This window comes from Marmota marmota, unplaced genomic scaffold, assembly GCF_001458135.2.
Source record: "Marmota marmota marmota unplaced genomic scaffold, marMar, whole genome shotgun sequence".
Classification (NCBI taxonomy): Eukaryota; Metazoa; Chordata; class Mammalia; order Rodentia; family Sciuridae; genus Marmota; species Marmota marmota.
The window spans coordinates 3,821,477-3,842,335 of record NW_026000057.1 but is presented as its reverse complement, the minus strand read 5'-3'; the positions used below and the strand labels follow the sequence as shown (position 1 = coordinate 3,842,335).

General features: G+C 39.8%; 1 protein-coding gene across 3 annotated transcripts in view; it reads right to left on the bottom strand.

Moving 5' to 3' along the window:
• Nucleotides 1-20,859, bottom strand: part of Smad1 (SMAD family member 1) — a 79,638-nt gene that overhangs the window by 58,466 nt on the left and 313 nt on the right. Inside the window, exon 1 of one of the 3 annotated variants that reach the window (XM_048813467.1) lies at nucleotides 19,953-20,741. The exons of 1 other annotated variant lie outside the window; for it this stretch is intronic. The gene's annotated coding sequence lies outside the window, so the exon portion shown is untranslated. Of the gene's footprint in view, nucleotides 1-19,952; nucleotides 20,742-20,859 lie in introns of those variants that run through there. One more of the 3 variants, XM_015484447.2, reaches the window with a different exon arrangement.

Genomic DNA, 20,859 nt, shown 5'->3' with positions numbered 1-20,859 from the left:
GGGGGGGGGGGGGGCAATGAATTTTAAAATACTTCTAACTGCTGTGTAACCTGCTTTATATTTAAAGGAAACCTAATTAGCCGGTTGCTCAGCCATGGGCATTCTCTCCACCGTGGCCTCATCTAGTAAAGAAGCATGTAATTATCCAACGGTGTGAGTGTCAACAACACATTCTCTGCCACTCCACACCTTACAGACCCCAGTTTCCCACAGGAAATTTAAATTTCTAAAATTAGAATTTTTAATTTTTTAAATTAAAAATTAGAATTTTTCTAAAAGAAAAATTATTCTAATTTGTGTCAGAAGATGCAGTTGGCCCTCCATGTCCGTGGGTTCTGTACTTGTGGATTTAACCAACAGTGACAGAAAAGAAAGAAAAAAACTGCACTTGTGTGAAACATTTATACTTTCCCCCAACAATAACTATTTACACAACATTTACATTGAAAGAGGTGTTACAGAGATGACTTAAAGCACAGGGGACAAGGTGCATAGGTTACATGCAAATTCTATGCCATTTTATACACGGGACTCAGGCATGCATATTCTGGTATTCTTGGGATCCTGGGACTAACCCACCCACAGATGCCATGGGATGACTGGGCTTTAATACAAAAATGAGGGGAGAGAAAGGCAAAAAAAAAAAAAAAAAAGGCTAAACACTCTCTTTATCAGCTTCAACTAGAGGCTGTTTTATGATTCTTGCACTGGAATGGAAGCCAGTCGACTAGACGGAATGAATGACCCCATTAAATATTGAGGAAATAATTATCCAGTAAGATAAAATATGGATCCAAAAAATGAACAGGAAACAAAAATCAGACTCCCATCTTAAAAAAGGCAACTGACCGAAGACAAATGATCTGTCTACTGTCACTGAGGCAAGGGACTCACCTTTTCCCTCCACTTGTTCTTCAGTTCACTACTCTGTCTCAACTAATGGTAAAATATCATAGCATAAAGATCAAAAGAAATAAGAAGCAAAAACAGGTTACTGATTAACTTTACTTTGAAACTGTTTAACAGTTGGATAAGTTATTCAAGAAAAAAAGACAACTTCATAGTAACTCAATACACCAACTGTACACATATGTCCAGGTTTAAATAGATGAAACGATCTCATGACTACCTGGGAAAAGCAAGACCTGAGCTCCTAAAGCAGATCTACAGTGGGGCTTCACAGTGATAACCAACCAACTATTGAATTTTGTAGTTCAATGTTTTTACAATATAAAGCCGTTCTGCTATGTACTCACTAGATTCCATGGAGATGCAAAACACCTTGGAGATAAATTGCATAAAGTGATCAGTGGCAATATTAATTAGCACTGTGAAAAGGTATGTGTAATCTAGCCTAACATCCAATTTTAGATAGGGTTCAAGGCCTGATGAAGTTAATTCTTGCCTCCTGAGATACTGAAATTAAAACATCAAAAAGGGTCAAAGGGGAACATACCAAGGGACCTGTAATGCAACTTTCATTACTGCTTGATTTCACTTAGGTAATGAAGTCAGCTGTGTAATTCTAACAAAGGCAGAATTGTCAAAACAGATTATGATTCCCAAGGAGGTTTTTTTTTCCAGAGACATCCTAAAATTCCTGACACTCGTAGAAACCACAGACTAACAGAAGACTAGACACTAGAGACCAGAGTTAAAAATACTTAAAAAGAAGAAGCTGCAAAAAATAAAAAATAGAGACAATGCCATTAAATATTTTAAAACATAGAAAGCAATTCATTTTTAAGCCAAGAATTGAAATATGCTTTGTTGATAAAAGAGAATTCAGAAAATTGGAACAAAAATCAAAATCATTAAGACCTACATAAAATTAGGCTACTGAATTAATCAGCAGTTCACGAAGAACCGAGAGCTTGAAACTTTTGGTAAAGCTAAAGTACCTATTACTTAAAAGTGAACAAAAGACTCCCCCAGAGACTGGCCCAGTAGGAGGGCTGTGCAGAAACTGGCTTTCACTCCTGTCTCTAGATGGAGAAGCAGCCCACAGGCAGGACCAAGAAAGGGGTGAGGGAGACGTGCTCTGGAACAAGCAGAAGACGGCTGTGCATGTTACTGATCAGCCCAGTTCCTCTTAAACAAAGTGGGAAAGGATACTGTATAACTCCTCAAGGAAAATGATAAATCTTGACTCAAGGCAAACAGGAAAAAGTCAAGTTAAAATTCGCTATATAAATCCAATGCCGTTACATGAAGATAAAAACAGATGGGTCTCAGAAAAAAACAGAGATGGGTCTATTTCAGTGTCAGAAAATGCCCTAAAGTAGAAATGTTCTGATTTAGGGTCAACAAATAATCCGCTCAAATGCCGTTTTCCCCGTTACTCTAGTTCGGAACTCGGTCCGAGACATGTGTACTGTAGGAGGAAACAGGTAAAGCACCCTTGCACTCCATCATCCCATTGTAAAACAGCAGTCGACTGTCAACATCTCTCCATCTCAACCCATGTCAACTACTGCTAAAGAAAAGGCACAGCCAACCAAAACAGAACAAAAAGAAACATGAAGAAAAACAAACCACTCTTTCTTCTACAGATCCTAATGCACATTTTAAAGTAGTTACTTTAGGTTAAAATGAGTTCCTCAACTGAGTCCTCAAAAAATGTATTAAGCAAAATTCCTACACAAGAAAGCCACAGTTCACAGAAGAATTCTGTTGGTCCCAGTCACAGCAGCAGAAAAGTCCTACAGTCACCAATATCTGGAAGTCAAATGCTCCTTGTTGAACTTCTTACCGATTGGAGCTTTGTTTACTTCCAAATTTTCCAACCTTTTAACACAAGGCAGACTAATAAGTGTGCTAACCTTTCATTAAAAAAAAAAAAAAAAAAACAGTTTTCTAGAGCTTGACTTTCTGAAGCTGGAAAAAATGGGGGTCGGGAGTGTTAAAACTCCTGAAAGCCTATTTCCCTTTTAGAGCAATAATGCAGGAACTGCACCTAAAGCACAGGCATAACTGGCTGCCTTCCCGTCTCAGGTGTGATCTAAACAAGTGCTACCAAGAGCTGTAACAATGTAGTCTCAGCAGAGTGCTAAGTGGGAGTCCTAGGAAATCAAAAAGAAAAGGAATAACATGAAGACTTTGGATTCCAACTCACCACATAAACTCACTGCAAGCTGCGACTTTTCAGACAAATAATTCAAAAGAAACATCTCCTTGATGAAAAGGAAACAAAGAGTTTTTGAATGTCACTATTACATGTTTCATTTATACATGTAAGTGCATGAACTATGCATCTCAATACATCTTCATTATATTAAAAAATCTGGCTATGCTGTGCATACACAAAGCCTTCCATCCTGACAATCTAGGCTGCTTATGGGGAGCCCGGTTAGTTTTTCTTAAGTCACATAGATTCCCTAAGGAATAGCAGGTGTCAGTTCTTTTCCGTCTCATTTGATGATAACTTGTTTAGGTAAGGAAACTGATGGCCATAAAAGTTTTCTTACTGTTACTAACGTCAACAAATTTGGCTTTTCTACATCTTCTCCCCATCTCCTCTAAAAGTCCTAGAATATTCCTAATCCCACTGGATCTCCACTCTTGAATCATGCTTGTAATGGAAACCGTCCTCCAGGACATAGTAACCTTCCTAGAGATCCAGGTTCTCAGGACCCTCACTCCCCATAAAGCTTATCTGTTTCACTTCAACTCAACTGACGTATAGACTCATTTGATCACTCCTCAAATGCAGGAAGGATACCAAAACCTTCAGTTTTAAAATTTGATTTTATTGACTATCCCAGGAAAGAGTCTATTGTAGAAAAAAAATGTTCTCTGAATCATAGTTATCCTAGAATAGCAATTTCACAGACTGCAAGGAAGGCTAAATCTGGTAAATTTCCATAAGTGGCCAGTTATGGAGGAGAAATGTTTAACAGCGACTACCTTATGCAAGCATTATACTGTATGTTTTTACAAACATTATCTTACTGACTCCTCAGGGCAATCCTCCAAGGTATGTGTGTCTCTATTTTACTAAGAAATCAACTTGAGACTCAGAGGTTAAGTAACTTTCTCAAGCAGCAGCTCTACATTTTAAACCCGTACTGATACTAAAGTTCATTAATCATGTCAAAAAATAACAATTCAAATACCAAATTCACGGATGAAAACAGAATCAACTACAGGAGGAAAAACTATCCCTTTTATTTTTTTCTAAAAAGCCCTGCTTCACTTCATCTTTTGGAACACATTTCTCTTGCTCCAGGGATCCTGCAGGTGCTGTCCACAACAACAAACATGTACATCTGTAGGGCGAGAGGACTGACGCAAAGCAGGACGGCCTGAACCCTTTCCCTATATTTAGATCCTTCAACTCAGCTCTTAATTGCATCATTTAATCAGGACCCTCTGGAAGGGAAACACATCCATATTCATCACAGGCATCAAAGGAAACATCTTTACAAGTTACATCCTTTTGCAAACTCACACACAACCCCAGCAGCTCTCCCCACTGCTGAACCCCTCCTCTGGGAAGAGCATGGAATTTTATTTCTTTTTATCACTTGAAAAAATCACTTCCCTCCTAATTCAGTAAAACTGGGTGGAGGCCACTTCCTCCACAGGTGAGAGAAATAAAACTTGTTGATCTGTCATTGTCAGGAATTGTATCGTTAACCATTTATTTTACATATTTTGAAAATGGAAACAAAAGGCAGACTAAACCCAGAACAAGAAATCGGGGCCCATGTTCAAGGCTTTCAAATAACACTGCCCCCCCTCCCATTTTTTTTGTCATCTTAAGATGGTTTCTAAATTAGAAAACAAGAGTCTTGAACTTTGTAAAGGTTTGAGCACAGCCTTCTACTTCAGAGCTGCGCTTGAACAAACCTCTCGGAACTTCAATTCGATTTTCCACAAAATTCTGGCACCAGTGTGTTGTTACAGGGATTAAATACGAATATGTAAGGCTGATTTGGAAATTCTAACATGCTGAAAAACTTAAAAAGCATATCATCAACTGAGCAATATTCCAAATAAAGCTAACTTTCTTTGTTAACAAAGAGGAAATCTGTTCAATTCTTTTGTTTGCTTAATGAAGTTCTAACTTTATTTTTTTTAAAAGGGAAAATAAGAAATGATAACCGCTACAGTTATTCATTTCATACAACAAACACCTACTGTGTGCTGGGAACCATTCTCGGCTCTGGAACACAGCACTGAAGGAGACAGAAAGCTAGTGCCACCTGAAAGGGCATGAGGGGAGGAGAGAGCCAACACAGAAGAGCAAGTACCGAGGCTCTCAGGAAGAATGCACAGGGGACCTTTGAGTCCCAGGCAGCTGGAATGGGCCTGACAGCTTCTGCTCCAAATTAAGAGGGGTGATGGGGACCACAGGGAGATGTGGGCACAGCAGAGCCACCATCTGACTGTCAGCTTCACTGGATGACTAAGATGTCACGGGTTGAGACAGACTGAACGGGTGTGGGGTGAAATAGTGAATGGGGGAGCGACTAGGAAGCCATGGCAACTATTAAGGTCCAAGATGTTACAGTGCTGGGCAAACATGGCATGGTGGACACAGTCAGGTTCTGGATGCATCCCGAAGGTCCCGCGGTGCAAAAGTAACACTCGCTGCTTGCATAAAGAACATGATTCACCACAAAGTTGGAGAAAGCCATTTAAGTTTTAAAAGTATGAAATCCTGGGTTGAGGCTGTAGCTCAGTGTTTAAGTGCTTGCCTCGCGTGTGTGAGGCACTGGGTTCAATCCTCAGCATCACATAAAATAAATAAAGATACTGTGTGTTCATCTGCAACTAAATAAATATATTTTTTCAAAGTATGAAACTACATTATGGGGACTGTGAGAGCGAATACTGGAGGAGCAGCATAAGAATTTGGACTGGAGTGTATGCAGAGAGCGTGACTGGGATCCAAACTCTTGCAGGAAATGGGGTGATGGATCGATGGGGAGTGTGAGGCAGTACACGGACTAACAAGGAAGGGCGGCGAGACTACAAACCTACAGGAGAGCCAAAGCTGGTGGAGGATGGTCTGGAAGTGACAGTGAAGAGGTGAGAGGGTTAGGAAAGAAAAGAGCTAACATTTGAGAGCCCCAGGGAGCCAGCATCCTCAGAAGAGCACACAGGAAGACCTGTGTTCAAGGATGTTCGTGCTCTGAATAATCCAGCTGTCTAACAATAATGGAACCATTAAATAAGTTAGGTACATTCAATTAAATAATAATAAATGAATAATAAGTAAAACTGGCATGAAAAAGATATTTACATAGTGGGGAGACCCATATCAAACTTTTTTAGTTCAAAGAAGCTACAGATCAACTATGAATCCTTTTCAAAAGCAAATGAAACAATGTGTGGAAACACATGCACTTTTACAGGCCTAGAAAGAAAAAACCAAACCAAACACCCTGAAAGCAAGTGGCTGCCTTCAGCAGTGAGCTGGGAGCAGGTGAGTGCAGAGGCCACCACTGCTACTCACACCAAGAATGATTTTCAAGTTTAAAACCCAATAAAAATTAAAAATGAAAGCAGGCAAAAGATTTATTCTGCATAGCTCCAGAAGACAGCATTGTGACCAAGAGGTTGCAAGTTTTTTGTCTGTTTGTTTTGTTTTGCGTTTTAAGAAGAAAAGAATTAAAAGGGTATCTTCACAGAACGGATACGACTGAACAACTGAGCAGTGATTTTCAGAGGCATGCAGCCTGTACCCAGGGGTGGAACATGTGACCCAATTCTAGGTGAATGGGATAATGGATGGGAGTGGACTCTTTCATTAAGCAGTTCAGCTTCATGATCGAAAACTTGATTTAACAAAAAAAATTTTCCTTCCTATTCAAGTCCCCTGTCTGCTAAAAATTCAAATATCCATCAAAATCCTTAATGCATAAATTTCTAACAAAAAAAAGTTTTGTATTATTCAAACAACTTCAAGAGTAATTTGGTCCTGATTTTTTCTAGTATATAAATCTGCTATTTAGAAAAATAAAATGTCCAGAAATCAATACTTATATAACAACTGAAAAAAAAAGTTAAGATCAGCCAGATACTATCCCACATGACAATCAATGACAGCCTGTTTTCAACCTGCCAAAAACTGAAGTAGACTAACAATTGTTCACTTGGCACCTCCAAGGCACACTTGGATAAACAGTAAGAGCTCCCTCCAGCTAAGAGCTAAAAGAAGAAAGTTTTCCTCTGGTTTTAAAGAATTAACGCTTCAGATATAGGTAATCACTGCCCACAGAACCAGGTGGACTTGTATAAAAAATCTAGGCCTTTTGTGCCTTTGATGACAAGTTCAGTCCAGTTCTATTCCCACGACTTCCCTACAGTAACAAACACACCAATTAGAAGTGCAAAACCGAAGGCCTTGAGAACCCAAGTAATCCTCTTGTATGGGTTCTATGATGTCTAAGACACCAACTATTACTGAAAAAATCCTTTAAGTACTTACTATCAAACATATAGGTACAGCAGAATGAAGAGGAGAATGATACCATTCCCACCACCACCACGCTTACAGAAATAAAGTCTGTGAGAGAACTGACGGGGGCATTAAATAAGGTACTGCGGTAAGAATCACAGGGCAATATGACTGGACTATTTATCGATGGAGGAAACCTTGCAATGGAAACCTAAATGAGTTCAATTAACTATCAACCAGTCACACCATGGAATATGAAAACGGAATGCATATTCCTAAGCAGCACCAGCAAAAATGAAATGCTGTTTTGGAATACATTGATTTAACCAAGAAATCTTTTAGTTCCTTCTGTTTTTATTAGAATGATAATAAAGCTCTTATGTAGCCTGAGAAAACAGTAAATGAAAGAACTACCTGTTGGAGATTCAAAACTTGCTGTGAAAATATGTAAGTGGATGACAAATTAACCATCAGTTTTCTTAATATCGTAAAAACTTTTATCACATGAATCACTCTATCCTCCTCTCAGAATTTAGAGTATCAGCAAGAAAGAGCCTTTTTTATAGAATACATCCTGGCATGAGAACTCAAAACACTTTTGTCACTCTTGCCACCAATTTCAAAGGGAAAGAGTGTTGTGCAGATGGATCTATGGAAAATGCCACGAGGGCCACTCATGGTCCCCATCAATCTTCAACACAGATAAAGTATTAAAAAAAAAAAATCACCCCATGTCCTCCTCATCAGCAGCACTACATGCAAGCACTTGACCTGTACCAACTCTCTCCATCCCGCTGAGGCTCCTGTAAGCACTGTTTTAGAGATGACAAAAGTGAGAACAGAGAAGCTAAGAAACTTGCTGAGTCCATCCCTCTAACAGCTGCCCTCCTAACCACCTCCTCCTTTCTCGATGATAAAGCTGAAGGACCCACAAGCAAAGATTTTGTTGTTGTTGTTTAGTTATAGATGGACATAATACCTTTTTTATTATTATTATTATTATTATTTTTTATGTGGTGCTGAGAATGGAACCCAGGCCACTCACATGCTGGCAAGTGCTCTACCCTGAGCCCCAGCCCAGCCCTCGTTTTGTTTTAATCCCTCTAAGGCTTCCCTTCCCAGCTCATTTTTGGTTTTTGTTGTTGCTTTACTTCTTGACACCGTCCCACTTTCTAGAACATGTAAAAACCAAGAGTTTTAGCAGGGTAGCAATGACAAAATTGAATTCATTTTCATCTAAAGAGCATGGAATAAACTTAAGTTATAATTTAATTAAAGGAAACTGGGCCATTACTTCACATCAACACCCCCTGTTATGTGTTCAACTCTTAACATCCTTTTCTTACAATGAGTCTGTGGAATATTAAAATCAAAATCTTTTTAAGAAATTCAATTTCTTTACATTCTCACCAACTGTCTTTAAGGTCCTTTATGGAAAACAAAGTAATAAAAAAAAATTAGTGGCTCATTTTTTGGGGGGTACCTCTTATCTAATCAAGCAAAATACAGAGACAGAGAAAACTTAAAGGATTCTTTCAAATATCCTATCTCAATAAAGTAAAACACTACAATATTCACAGCCATACCTGGTGCATAGCTCTAAGTCGCAATTCTGCCTATACTCTGGAGGATTGTGGTGGAGGGGTTAGGAATGGAGGGAGATAAAGCAAACACGTAAGGAATGGCAGCCACTACCGTCGGCTATCCATCTGCCTCCCGATCCCTTCTCCATCCTCAGTCCCAGCATTCTCGGCTTCAGCATTACAAGGTGCCCAAGTAGCCTCACAGGGCTCTACCTACCAGATGGCAGTCACAAGGCCCCTCCTTCCCACCCACTCACCCCCCAGGTGTGACAGCCAGAAACTTTCCCAGGCTCTGCTGGTGAAAAGCTGCTCTATTCCACACTCTACCTCTCCGTTTCTCTTTGTAACCTCAGCAGCTTTATGTAGCTGCACTTCTAGACTCCAGGAATCAAAGAACTGCTGGTTGCTTCAAGGAAAAAGGGGACCATGTCAAAGACACACACCTGTTCTCTTTTCTCCTCAAAGAAAAAAAAAAGGGAGCAAGTCAGTCTTAGCTTTTAAATGGCATGCCTGAGCACCTGGGACAGGATCCTCGCTCTGTCAAGTGCTACCGTGAGCAAAAGACCTGAATGGCTCCTACCCACGGGCACTCACAAGGAACAAGAGCACATTTCCTGGCATGTTTTTAAAAACACCAAGATGGAAAAATGCACTCCACAAGTGTCTACTTTGAGTCAGGTCAACAGCTCTTAATACTGCTGCATTGTCCAAGTGGTACTTTCTAAAAGCACCCCAATATAACCCTGGAATAGGGTCCCCTAGGGGTGGGGGACTGACTATTCATGTGACTCTGACGAGAAGATGCTGGCAGTGCTGTGCTCCATAAGGTGCCAAACACCAGGATCAGAAGACGCTTCCCATACCCTCAAGGGACTCAGTCCAGAGTTACTGCGATAACTGAAATCAAGGTGTCCCAACAGAAGCCAGACTAGACAAGCAGGTTTGTACTGTTCCTCAAAGTTACATTTCCCATTCTGTATCCCAACTTTATCAAGCTGTACACGCAATATGCTGTGAAAACAAGAATAAACATAAATACAGACACTCAAAAACTTGCTGAGAATGAACTAAGGTAGAAAAGTAGGCAGGAAGAGAAAGTTCTACCAATTACATCAAACTTCTTTCCCAATCCCTTGATGTAGAGACACTACCCCAACTAGAAGTGAAATGCCTTCAGTCTAAGACTAAGGAACATTACAACAAAGGCATGTTATTTAACTTTTTATATTGCTGTCATCTCTTCTTACCAGTTAGATTGCTTCTTCAAAGTAGAAACTAGTTTTACAGTATCTTTTCCTCTACAACCACAGCCCTGTGCTGGATGCACGGTACAAACATGTGAAGTACTTGGTGAATTGTTTACTTCTGCCTTCAAAAGCAAAACTTCACACTCAGGATGGGCTCTTTTTAAAAGACTTTCCTAGGACACAGAGTAACGTCTTGGCCACACCATTTGACCACTCTCCACTGTTTAAATGCAAATAAATGCTATGCAGTTTTTGTACCAATCATTTAAATGATAATCAATTCTGTTCAGTGAACAGAAAAACATTTAAAATCAATCAAATGTTCCTTCAAGCCTGAACTGACTAAACAGAAGTCCTGAGCACACAAACTCGAACACAGAATAAAGAGGTTGGTATTAATTATGCCAGGCTGCAAAGCCGGCAATGGACAAAAGGCGAAACAGGAAGCTGTAACAGAGGACATGTGAGCTACGTACCATCGACTGTCCTGAGTTTCAATAAGGACTAAATGTACAATTTCCACAGCAACATTCACTGCACTGTCACTCCCTTTCACAAAAAGCTACTGTCCTTTAATAAAATTAAGATCCCAACATTTACCCTCCCTCTCCAACTTAGTTTCAAGAGTTTGAGTGACAGGTTGGACCAGTGCATACCAGTTCAGGGCCTGCACTCCCAGTCACTCATCACAGAAAACACAGTTGGGTAGCAGGCCAGTGATGAGCCTGTAGGCGAGATTCTCAAGCTCCCCCACCCACCACTTCCACAACTTTGAAATATTTGCAGGTAATTTAAAAGAAAGGCGATGTGGTAAGGCTGAAATTCTGTCTAGTAGTGAGCTAAGGGCCCACTTAATGCTGAGGTAAGACAATGTGACTCAATTAGGTATGGACCCTACTAGTCACCAGCAGACTTCTTCCTAATAGGCAGCACATGAAAAGACTTTAAAACCCATGACCACTAACTATTACCCATAAGAGAAAATCTGGAAAATTAAATGCTGATGCCTAACTTTCTTTAACTTTATAAGAGGTTTTACTACATGGGGGAACTTTTCTTACTTTATTTTAATACCTCATAAACCAGTCCATCTCAATAATCAAAACCATATTCCAAGACATCACTGTGTCTCTCATGAATCAGTAAATGCCACTATAAAATCTCATACTGCAACACAGGTAGGTGGGAAAGAGGCCTATTTCAAAATGCTCTAGGGAGAACTGGTGTCTTTAAGCCCATGCCAGCAGATTGAGGAATATGCATATGACTGATAGCCCGGAAAGTGCTAGAAACACCCCACATTCTAATAAGAAAATTCCAAAATCATGTCATGAGGGAAGCAGGGTGATATCAAGTAAACCAGATGGAGAAGGCCTGCTTCTCAGAAGTCATGTAAGTCTAATAGGTATAAACACACACAGAACTACGTACACAATGTGTGTGTGTGTGCGTGTGTGTGTGTACGCGCGTGCACATATATGGATGGATATATATATATACACACACACACACACACACACACACACACGGATAAATATGTATAGATATAGATAATCTTGACCCTCCTTGTAACTCCAGAGCATTTCTTAGGATTCTCCTTTTCTTCAAGGAGAAAAGCCCAGCATTTCCAGATTGACACTTTCTGGTCTATAAAGAAAAACACAATAAAAGAGAAGATATCATTTCCATTCCGGTGATGAGTCTGATCCAGAACACAGTAGAACATTTTGTGTTTGTTAGTTTGTATATTTTATTTGTTTTTACATTACTTGATCATACCCCTTTCCTGTATTTTTCTATTAGAGTGATATTTCCTATTAATTTTAAAAGTTTCTTACAAAGAACAATAATTAGTTGAAATCTGCTATCTTTTAGGCTGTATCTGTGTGTTTGGTCAAATCTATAAAAATTTTCCTTTATGGTTTCTGCCCTTGGAGCCACATGGAGAAGTGCTCTGTAGCTGGCTATTAACAATGTCCCCAAACTGACAGAAATCAATCTCTCTCTTTCCATCCCCCAATAGGGTAAGAACTCATGCCAGAATTTTTCTGCACCAAGCATGTATTGCTATAGTGAAAAAAAAAATTAATACTAATGAACACTGTAAGAAAAGCAATAAATAATTCAGAAAAACTTATTTTTAAAAGCCCTGAACAATTTAAATAATCTCTTTAAATCATTAAAGAGAGTCTTCCCTTAGCTCAATTAATATACTTTTCTTTAAAACCTTTATCTAGAATTGTCAGGGAAATATTCTATCTACAAATTCCCAAACTTGATATCTCAAAATTTCATTACCAGGACTCCCAATGTGTAACTCCTCTCAATTCATTTAATCCATTAGGCTCTCTTATCTAGATTGGACTCAAGATTGCCTTTATTAACATTCTAGACTCTAAAAAACATTGATTTTTATAAACAGTTACCATACATGAATGCTGATCATGTGCCAAGACCTATGCTAAGTCTTTTATGTATTCTGCACTTCACTGACTACGAGATGCACCTCTGACATTTTAACACCACAGAAGCCAGGAAAGCTTACAATTCATGGTATGTTCAAGAGGTTTTCCCCTCATTTGTACAGGAAATAACACCTCACAATCAGCACTATCTTAGATTAGATGAAATATGGATGAATAACTCATTTCATCTCCGAAGCAATCCAAGACTGATACTATCATCCCTATTCTTTCCGATGAGGGAGAATCCAAGGTTAGTGGTAGCTTTGCAAAAGCAAATCAGTGTGGGGCCTGGATTTAAATCCAGGCAACCTGATTTAGCTTAGGGTACATATGAAAGCTTGGAAGTCTTCCCTAAACTTCAGGAATGCCCTTCCAAAATCCCTTAAGAACACTTAGCCGCCCCACCTTAAATTCCACCTGGGAACCCATCTGCTCTCCAGGCCCAGCAGGCCAGAGTCATACTAGAAAGTAGCCATTACTCTGTTCACCCCAGTCTTTTTATCCACTGTTTAGAATTTGAATCCTCGGTCAACCCTCTGGTATATGATTTACAATGGTTCCTCCAAGACTTCTCCAGTATTCTTAAACTTCCCCTGCCGTTTGCTGATCCCCTCACCTCATCACCCTGATGCAGGGGCTTGCCTCCTAGGAGAGTGGAAGCTGGCGCAAGCTCTGCAGGGCACTTTCCTCTAACCTTGACCCCCAGCCTGCTTTCTCAGACTCCAACTCCTTCCTGTATAGGTATCGGCATTTTGTTATCTGCGCCAACACTAACTCCATCACCTTTAATCTTCAATTGCTCTCTATTAATTTCTTTCCCTGAATCTCCAAATATAAACAGGTCTCATTTTGAAAAATAAGTAATTTGAGAATCTAGTCCTCATCTCTTTACATACTCAGATCTTTTTCCTGCCAACACGTTCATTTGATCATGTGACCTTCTCTCCCATACCCTGAACCTCACACTTGCCTCTCCAGACCTACTTCTGGATTTTCTTCCCACAGCTTCCTGGTTTCACCTCTCTGCTGACCCTCTACTTTTCTTCCAGTTCCTTCTTTTCTCGATTTCAAACATGCCTCTTCCTTCTCCTAACTCCTAATTGTGGGCTCTAATGAAGCCAAACCACTGTTTTTTCTCTTTGTGGGTCCCTGAGAATATGAAGTAGACGGCTGCTGAGGGTACATATGAAAGCTTGGAAGTCTCCCCTAAACTTCAGGAATGCCCTTCCAACAAACCTGTAGAACACTTAGCCACCCCACCTTAAATTCAACATGTCTAGTCAACCCTAACTTTCTCCTTCTACAGCCACTTCTCCCATACTAAGGTTGGAAATTTAAGATTCACCTCTGACATCTGTTACTCTACAGCCAATCACAAGTCTCTATGGTATTTGGCCTGCAAAACTCTTTCTTCTTCCACTTCCACCTTCACCAGAAACTTACTATCACACAGATAATTCAATAGCCTTCTTATAAATCTTTTGGCATCGAGTTCTACCTGCTCCAATCTGAACTGCATGCCCAAACACTTTCAGTGACTTCCCCAGGCTTCCTATTCTAACACACCAAGGTTTCAAATTCTCATCCCAACATATCCTTTCTGAACATCGGCTCTGCCTCATCCTGCTGGGTTCCACTGGGAACACCACAGAGTCAGGTGGAGATGCTCACCAGTTACTAGATCTGTGCCACTCCATGACAGCCATCGTGGCTACTGAAACAGAAGTTAGTTAGGACAGTAAAAATGCAGTTCCCAGTTGCCCTGGCCACTTTTTGAGAGCTTGGTAGCACCTGTAGCTATAGCTATTGTTTGTGCTAATACATGTGCTAGAACACCTGCTCTTATTGAACAGTGCTGCTGGAGAGCTATTCAACACCAGTACTGATCTCCCCAGTGCTCTATGCCCAGCAGTGTCTCCCTCCTATTTGTGCAAACCCACGTGTCCCTCCACACCACAGTGGTCTTCTCATGAGCTGTCAATAGAGCTTACTCCTACATTACTTTGTTATAATTCATACAATGTTGTTGCATTTAATTTTTCAATATTGTGTCTTAAATTATTGTGCCTCTTAGAAACTAACAAATACTCATGGAATAAATGAAGAATATATAATTATTACAATACCACACCAAAATTACTAAATACAGGTGTATTTAATATTCTTCCTCTAATAAAATAGATGTTTTCTTTCAATCTAAACATACAAACATTCTTGAATTTAGCTAAATGAATGACCTGATTTAATGGCTAATTATAATAGTTCACAGATAATTACTTCCCCTTTTTTCTTGTGGTGTTTGAAATTGAAAGTAAAAAGCTACACAAGGTCTGAAATACTTCCACTTTGCATAAGCGTACCACAAAGAAGCCACAAAAGACACACAAGGACAGGAAAATGAATGAACAGTCTGAGTAACTATAACCTAACAATCTGAGATTGCAGGAAAAAATATCTATAGCAGAGCAGCCCTAAAATTAGAGGAAACTACAAATAAAGCTTTAAAAATTATGTATAAAAATATATTTTCAAATCAATAGGCAGATCCTTATAACCCACTTCTCAAATATGACAGTTAATATTCATTTACATCTTGAGCTCAAAAACACAAATATGCATAATTTATGGTTGTACGTATATGAGTTCTTTCTTTAAATCCAGGTTTGTTGTCTCAAAAAAAAAAAAAAAAACAAAGTTAAGAAACCAATCCACCACACCACAGACCTGGGTTCTTGTAAAAGAATAAGGCTTCTTTTCCAAACACTAAGAACCAAGCAGAAGAGATTTGGGAGAATCACACCAGGTAAAGACTCCTCAGTCCTTAAGAGGGTAGGAAGCTCTATTTTCAGGAGAGTCTTCTCTATTATTTTTAGCTAATGACAAAGATGCTAAACTATTCGAATACTGCACTTCCAGTGCCTTCCAAAAAGTCTGATGTAGACACTGGAGTTGAACCATTTATGAAAGTTTTGCTTTTTCTATCCAAAAGATGTAAGTCCCTTAAGCAAACAAATGTTCTAGAGCCTGCTCATTTCTGCAAGTCAGCCAGTAGCAGATATAAATGTTATTTTTTTGCCTATAAAACTAACTGTGCTATAAAACTGACATTATCTTACTACATACATCAATGAATAGCTTAACTTAGATTTTAAATAGTAGATGCTATTTAGCTTTCTTTCTTTTCTTTTTAAAGGTTGCTATAAGGGTTAAAAATACTTCGAGTATTTTTGCTGCAAATCAAATAAGAGATCACCATATCAGACTGAGTATTTGTCTATCAGATAACAGCAGAAAAGGAAGATACAGAGTCAAGAGATTTCAGTATGAGACACAAGGCAATGCCCCTGTTTGTTCCTAATGCGCACGTCCTGCAATCTTGGTACCAACAATCAAAGCCACATACAGAAGTATCAGAGCACCTCTTATCTCAAAGTTGCTTTATGACTTAATAACAATTTATACCACCTTTTTACATTTACATTATCCTTTTACTTCTCAACATTTCCATCTCTCAGCCTAGTGCCCCCTATCCCTTCTTTAAAGACCCCAACCTTTGGTGAAAAATGTGATCTGATTATGAGAGTCACAATAGGAGTTTCGTATATTCCTATGTCAGAACTGTCTGCTTTAACCTGAACTTTGTACAATCTTGGATCTCCCATTTCCCAATAAGGTCCCATTGATTAAATTTGATACAGGGTTTTTCTTTTCCATTTCTAGAATGAAAGAAAAAAAAATCAATTTCAACCTGGAGAAAACAAACATATCTCTTTGGTGGTCAGACTTGATTCCTATTTACCTCAAACATTAGGAATAAAATGTCAGTATCATGCCAAAAACTCTTCTACCCTTCCTTACCCAAACTCTACTGGACAGACTCAGCCCAAAGCCTCAGGAGTGTGGAAGGAAAAAACAAACAAAAGAATACCCTACCCTCATATATAAATATACCCTGAATGTAAAACTCAACATCATGTACAACCAAATAATGGGACCTAATTGGAACAAGTTACACTTATTCTATGTATGTATAATATTTCAAATGATACTCTGCTGTCATGTAAATAATAATAATAATAAGTACTCAACAACACTAGGAGGATCCAGGATTGGCTTTCCTACTTGCAATCCCTACGGGTAACTTTAGACAAGCAGGTTGTTTTCTCTCAGCCTCACATTGCTTATCTCCACATGAACCATCTGGATTAGAAAACCTTTAAAGTAGCTTTTAACATTAAACATTTCTAAATAGGAAATCACAAGTCAGTGTTTATGAAAGCACCTGTCAAGGCAGTCCCAGGGATGAACTTCACCAGAAGGATCATGCACTAGGGCTGTGAAAGTGTACTCAAACTCACCAGGACACACAAACATTTCTGGATGAGAGGATGGAAGAGAAGACACAGGACCCAAGGTTTTATCAGATTCTTAAACAGCCTAACACTCTATTCAAAAAGTTGAGAACAAGTGAAAGGTAAGACATACAAAAGAATACTCAAACACTTCCCACCCCACCACCACCCCTCCCCCGCAAAAAAAAAAAAAAAATCCCCAAGGAATTTGCAATGAACTAGTCTTATCTCAAGACACGTGTTTAACCACTCAGGGAAAACACAGTAATTTTGATGAGATAAACTGAACTACTAGAACTTTCATCAGTACCCATTATCTTATGATTATACAATAAAACACGAGAAAAGTGACAGGAATTATACAGAAAAGCTGAGATAAAACTAGTTGGGTTTTGAAATGCATTATTTCTATGTCAGACTTATTCTTCAAATTATGTGTTGCTTAGATAAGTATTACCATTACTTTTCCCTTTTAAACATTTACAGGAACAATAGAAGACAGGCCCAAAAAAGAACAACAGAGCACAAATATGTCTAAAAACCTAAAAGTCAAGTCATGTCTACACTGGCATAGTAAAGTACCACCTACTGCACAATGCCTGTTTGGGTACTCTAGATGAAAACCAAAAAGCACAGCTAAGAATAAGGTTCTGGAGTCAGACTGCCTTGTTTGTATCCCAGCTAAGATGATAAATCAAAATCACTCACTGGTTATGAACCTGAGGGAAGACAACCGCTCTGGCCTCAGTTTACGTGTAAAATGTGACAACAGTCCTTAGGGAAGTTTTGAGGCTTAAATAAGTATTACAAATAATGCCTGGCACATGGTAAAAATTCTGGAAAAAAGGGAACACTATTTCTTACCCCGTGCTGTAAATCAAGTGAGAATCCATGACATTAATGACAAATAAGATCTCCAGAAAAGTAAACCTAATTTTATCAACAGCTTCAACTGTCACTTACGAACTGAACTGCGTTTTAACAAGGGCAGTTAGTTGTAAAATTAACCAATGTATGTATATATTTCTGTCTCTCTTGAACCTCCCAAATTCACTACTAGAGGAGACAAGTGAGAACAGTGTGGAAGGTCCTGGGACAGCACTATCTAGAATTTTCTAAGATGATGAACTATCCTATATACACACTGTCCAATATGGAAGCCACTAGCTTCATGCGGCTGTTGAGCACTTCAAATTTGGGCAGTGCTGAAAAAAAAATTTTTTTTAATTTAATTTTATTTCATTTAAACAAATAGCCAGATGTGGCTATGGGGCTACTTTACTGGACTACATGGCCACAGATGATCCATAAATGAAAAAAGGAACATAAGAAACTTAAGCAAAATCAAGGGTCTTCTTTTCCTGAATTGCTTATATGTTCAATGCAAGTATCCTTGTGTTTAGTGGAAATCGGGTAACTGACTAGTTAAAGAAATAACATGTCAACTCATGCATCAGTACAGTGTAAACTCAGTGCTAACAAAAGGATCAGAGATAAAGAAGTATATGGCCTTCTGATATTTTAGAAGGTCCCTAAGGCCAAGTTAAATTCAAGCTCATGTGAAGCATGATTCAATACATAGACCAGATCTGCAAAGGGCCAGCACCAAAGCACTTGTTTCTATATCACCAAGTGGGAAGCTACTTGGACAAGGCACACTGAACATCTCTGAATTTATCTTCAATTGTTTCTCTCAGACATTCACAGTTCTGTAAAGCTTTCCCTCTTTCAGAAACACTAGTATTCTTGGCCTTTCCACTATGCACAACATCCATGAACCACCCATATCTGAAGTATAACGCCAGACTCCTGCTTAGCTGCCCCTGTAATATGGTTTAATTATGATGACTGAACTAATAGGCTGACATCATAGACTTTTACAGGCTGACCCCATGTCATCCTGATGTATCATTTTGCACCAGTTCAGTGCTGTAAATCAATTTAAGATCTTGAGCAGGTTGAAAAGGCTGGTAATGATGCTTTCTCTGCCATCTCTGGAGACTCTACATTATACACAACTTACATTATTTATAAAGCCTCAGCGATGCCTCCATTAGCCTTGTAAGACTACACAAATGAGTTCTTTTATACACACACAACTTGGCCTTAATTATGTAGGCTACTGCAGCTTAAATATACTTCTCTAATTACACTCAAGTTTATTCTTTCTCCAATCTACCAAGTTATTAAATTTTACCCTGAACCCAGAATTGCTAAAAATAAAATTACAAACTGAATTTTAGTTTTTAACTAAAAAAAATATATAGTAAATGTAGCTGGAAAAATGAGACTTACTTCCTCTTAATGCTTTAATCAACTTGGGGGGGGGGGAATTTTACTTCAATCCCAAGAGGTATTAAGAGGTTAACATTTTTATTTCCTAAAAGCTATCATTTCTCTAAAACACAAAGGTCATCAGCTCTGCAAGGAAAGGATAATGCAAAAGGAAAAATGTATTTGATTACATACCTATGGTTGTAGGGGTCAAAACTAAATCAAGGACAAATCCCTACCCTCAGAAGAAACCCGATCCTGCCTGGATCCTCTGGCATCACCATCTCCAGAAAATCATCTCTCAAGACCCTGGTTACAGTTTCCTAAGAATTGCACTATTACACAAATGGTCCACCACCTGCATAGAAATATCAAATAACTGCAAATGGGAACGAGGGAGGGAGAGCGGAGGACAAACACTTTAATCAGTACAGCATATTTAGGCCTGGCACCTAGATCAGAGTAAAGCTGATGCAAAAACATTTACACCAATTGAAAATGCTGGGGCAGTGAACACAGGATCTGCCTGGAATTTTTTTTTTTTTTAAACAGTCGTTCCAATACAGCTCACCTGCCTCCCATACAACGTTAAGTGGTAGTTACAAACAACATGTAATATTAACCTGGGCCAGGAACAGTTTTCTCCTGGTGTTCCTGAGGTGTGGGTACGTTATCCACGACTGGCATTGAGCGCAAAAGATGTTCGTTCTGAAATAAGGGCATTCTGTGATCTAGCCGCTGAGAGCTTCCGCAACATGAAGACAGAACAGAAATCTTCCAACTTTTCTACCAGTCCATACTTTGGGGCGGGGAGTGGGGTGCAAAGCCAAGAAGGGAGAAAAGGCAGGCTGTCAGTACTCACGAAAACGATGCTTCCTCCGCGGGCGATGGTTCTCAGACCCGCCTGGATTCTCAGCGCCTCACTAGTTATCTCGCACCGAGTATTTTTTTTTTTTTAAATTGCATATGCCTCAAAATAAACAAAAGCCTCAGCTACGGTAGTTGTGAGATCCGGCCGGCATCTGTTCCTGCTGCCTCCCCAAAGCACATCCAGGAAACCTTCTCCCTCGCAGCCCGCACAAACACTGAGCAACTAGCAAACAAGCCCACGTCGTCGCTCTCACTCCCACCGCCCCCACCTTCCTCCAGAAACCACCCGAGAAACCCTAACAAAGACAGGCGCAGAGGGGAGGCACAGTTGTTCCCGGCGAACTCGCGCACACACACGCAGTGAGGCAATCGAATCCGGTAAAGGGAAAGGAATGAGACGACACTCGGAGGCGCAGGGGGTGTAGGCGGAAGAGGGGGAAACTGCGCGCCGCCGCCAAACCTTTGAATAAATCAAGAGAGAATTGCGGTGCGAACTTTCCCTGACCTCGACCCCAGGGCGGCCGGTGGGGCACGGAAAGGAACCCGCGCGGGATACCCGGGGGCCCGGAGTCCCCCTCCCGGGCGCCCCGCTCGGCCCGGGCTCGGAAAGGGCAGCGCCCGCGGCGGTCCTCCGAGCACGGCGAGGGTCGCCCGGCCGGA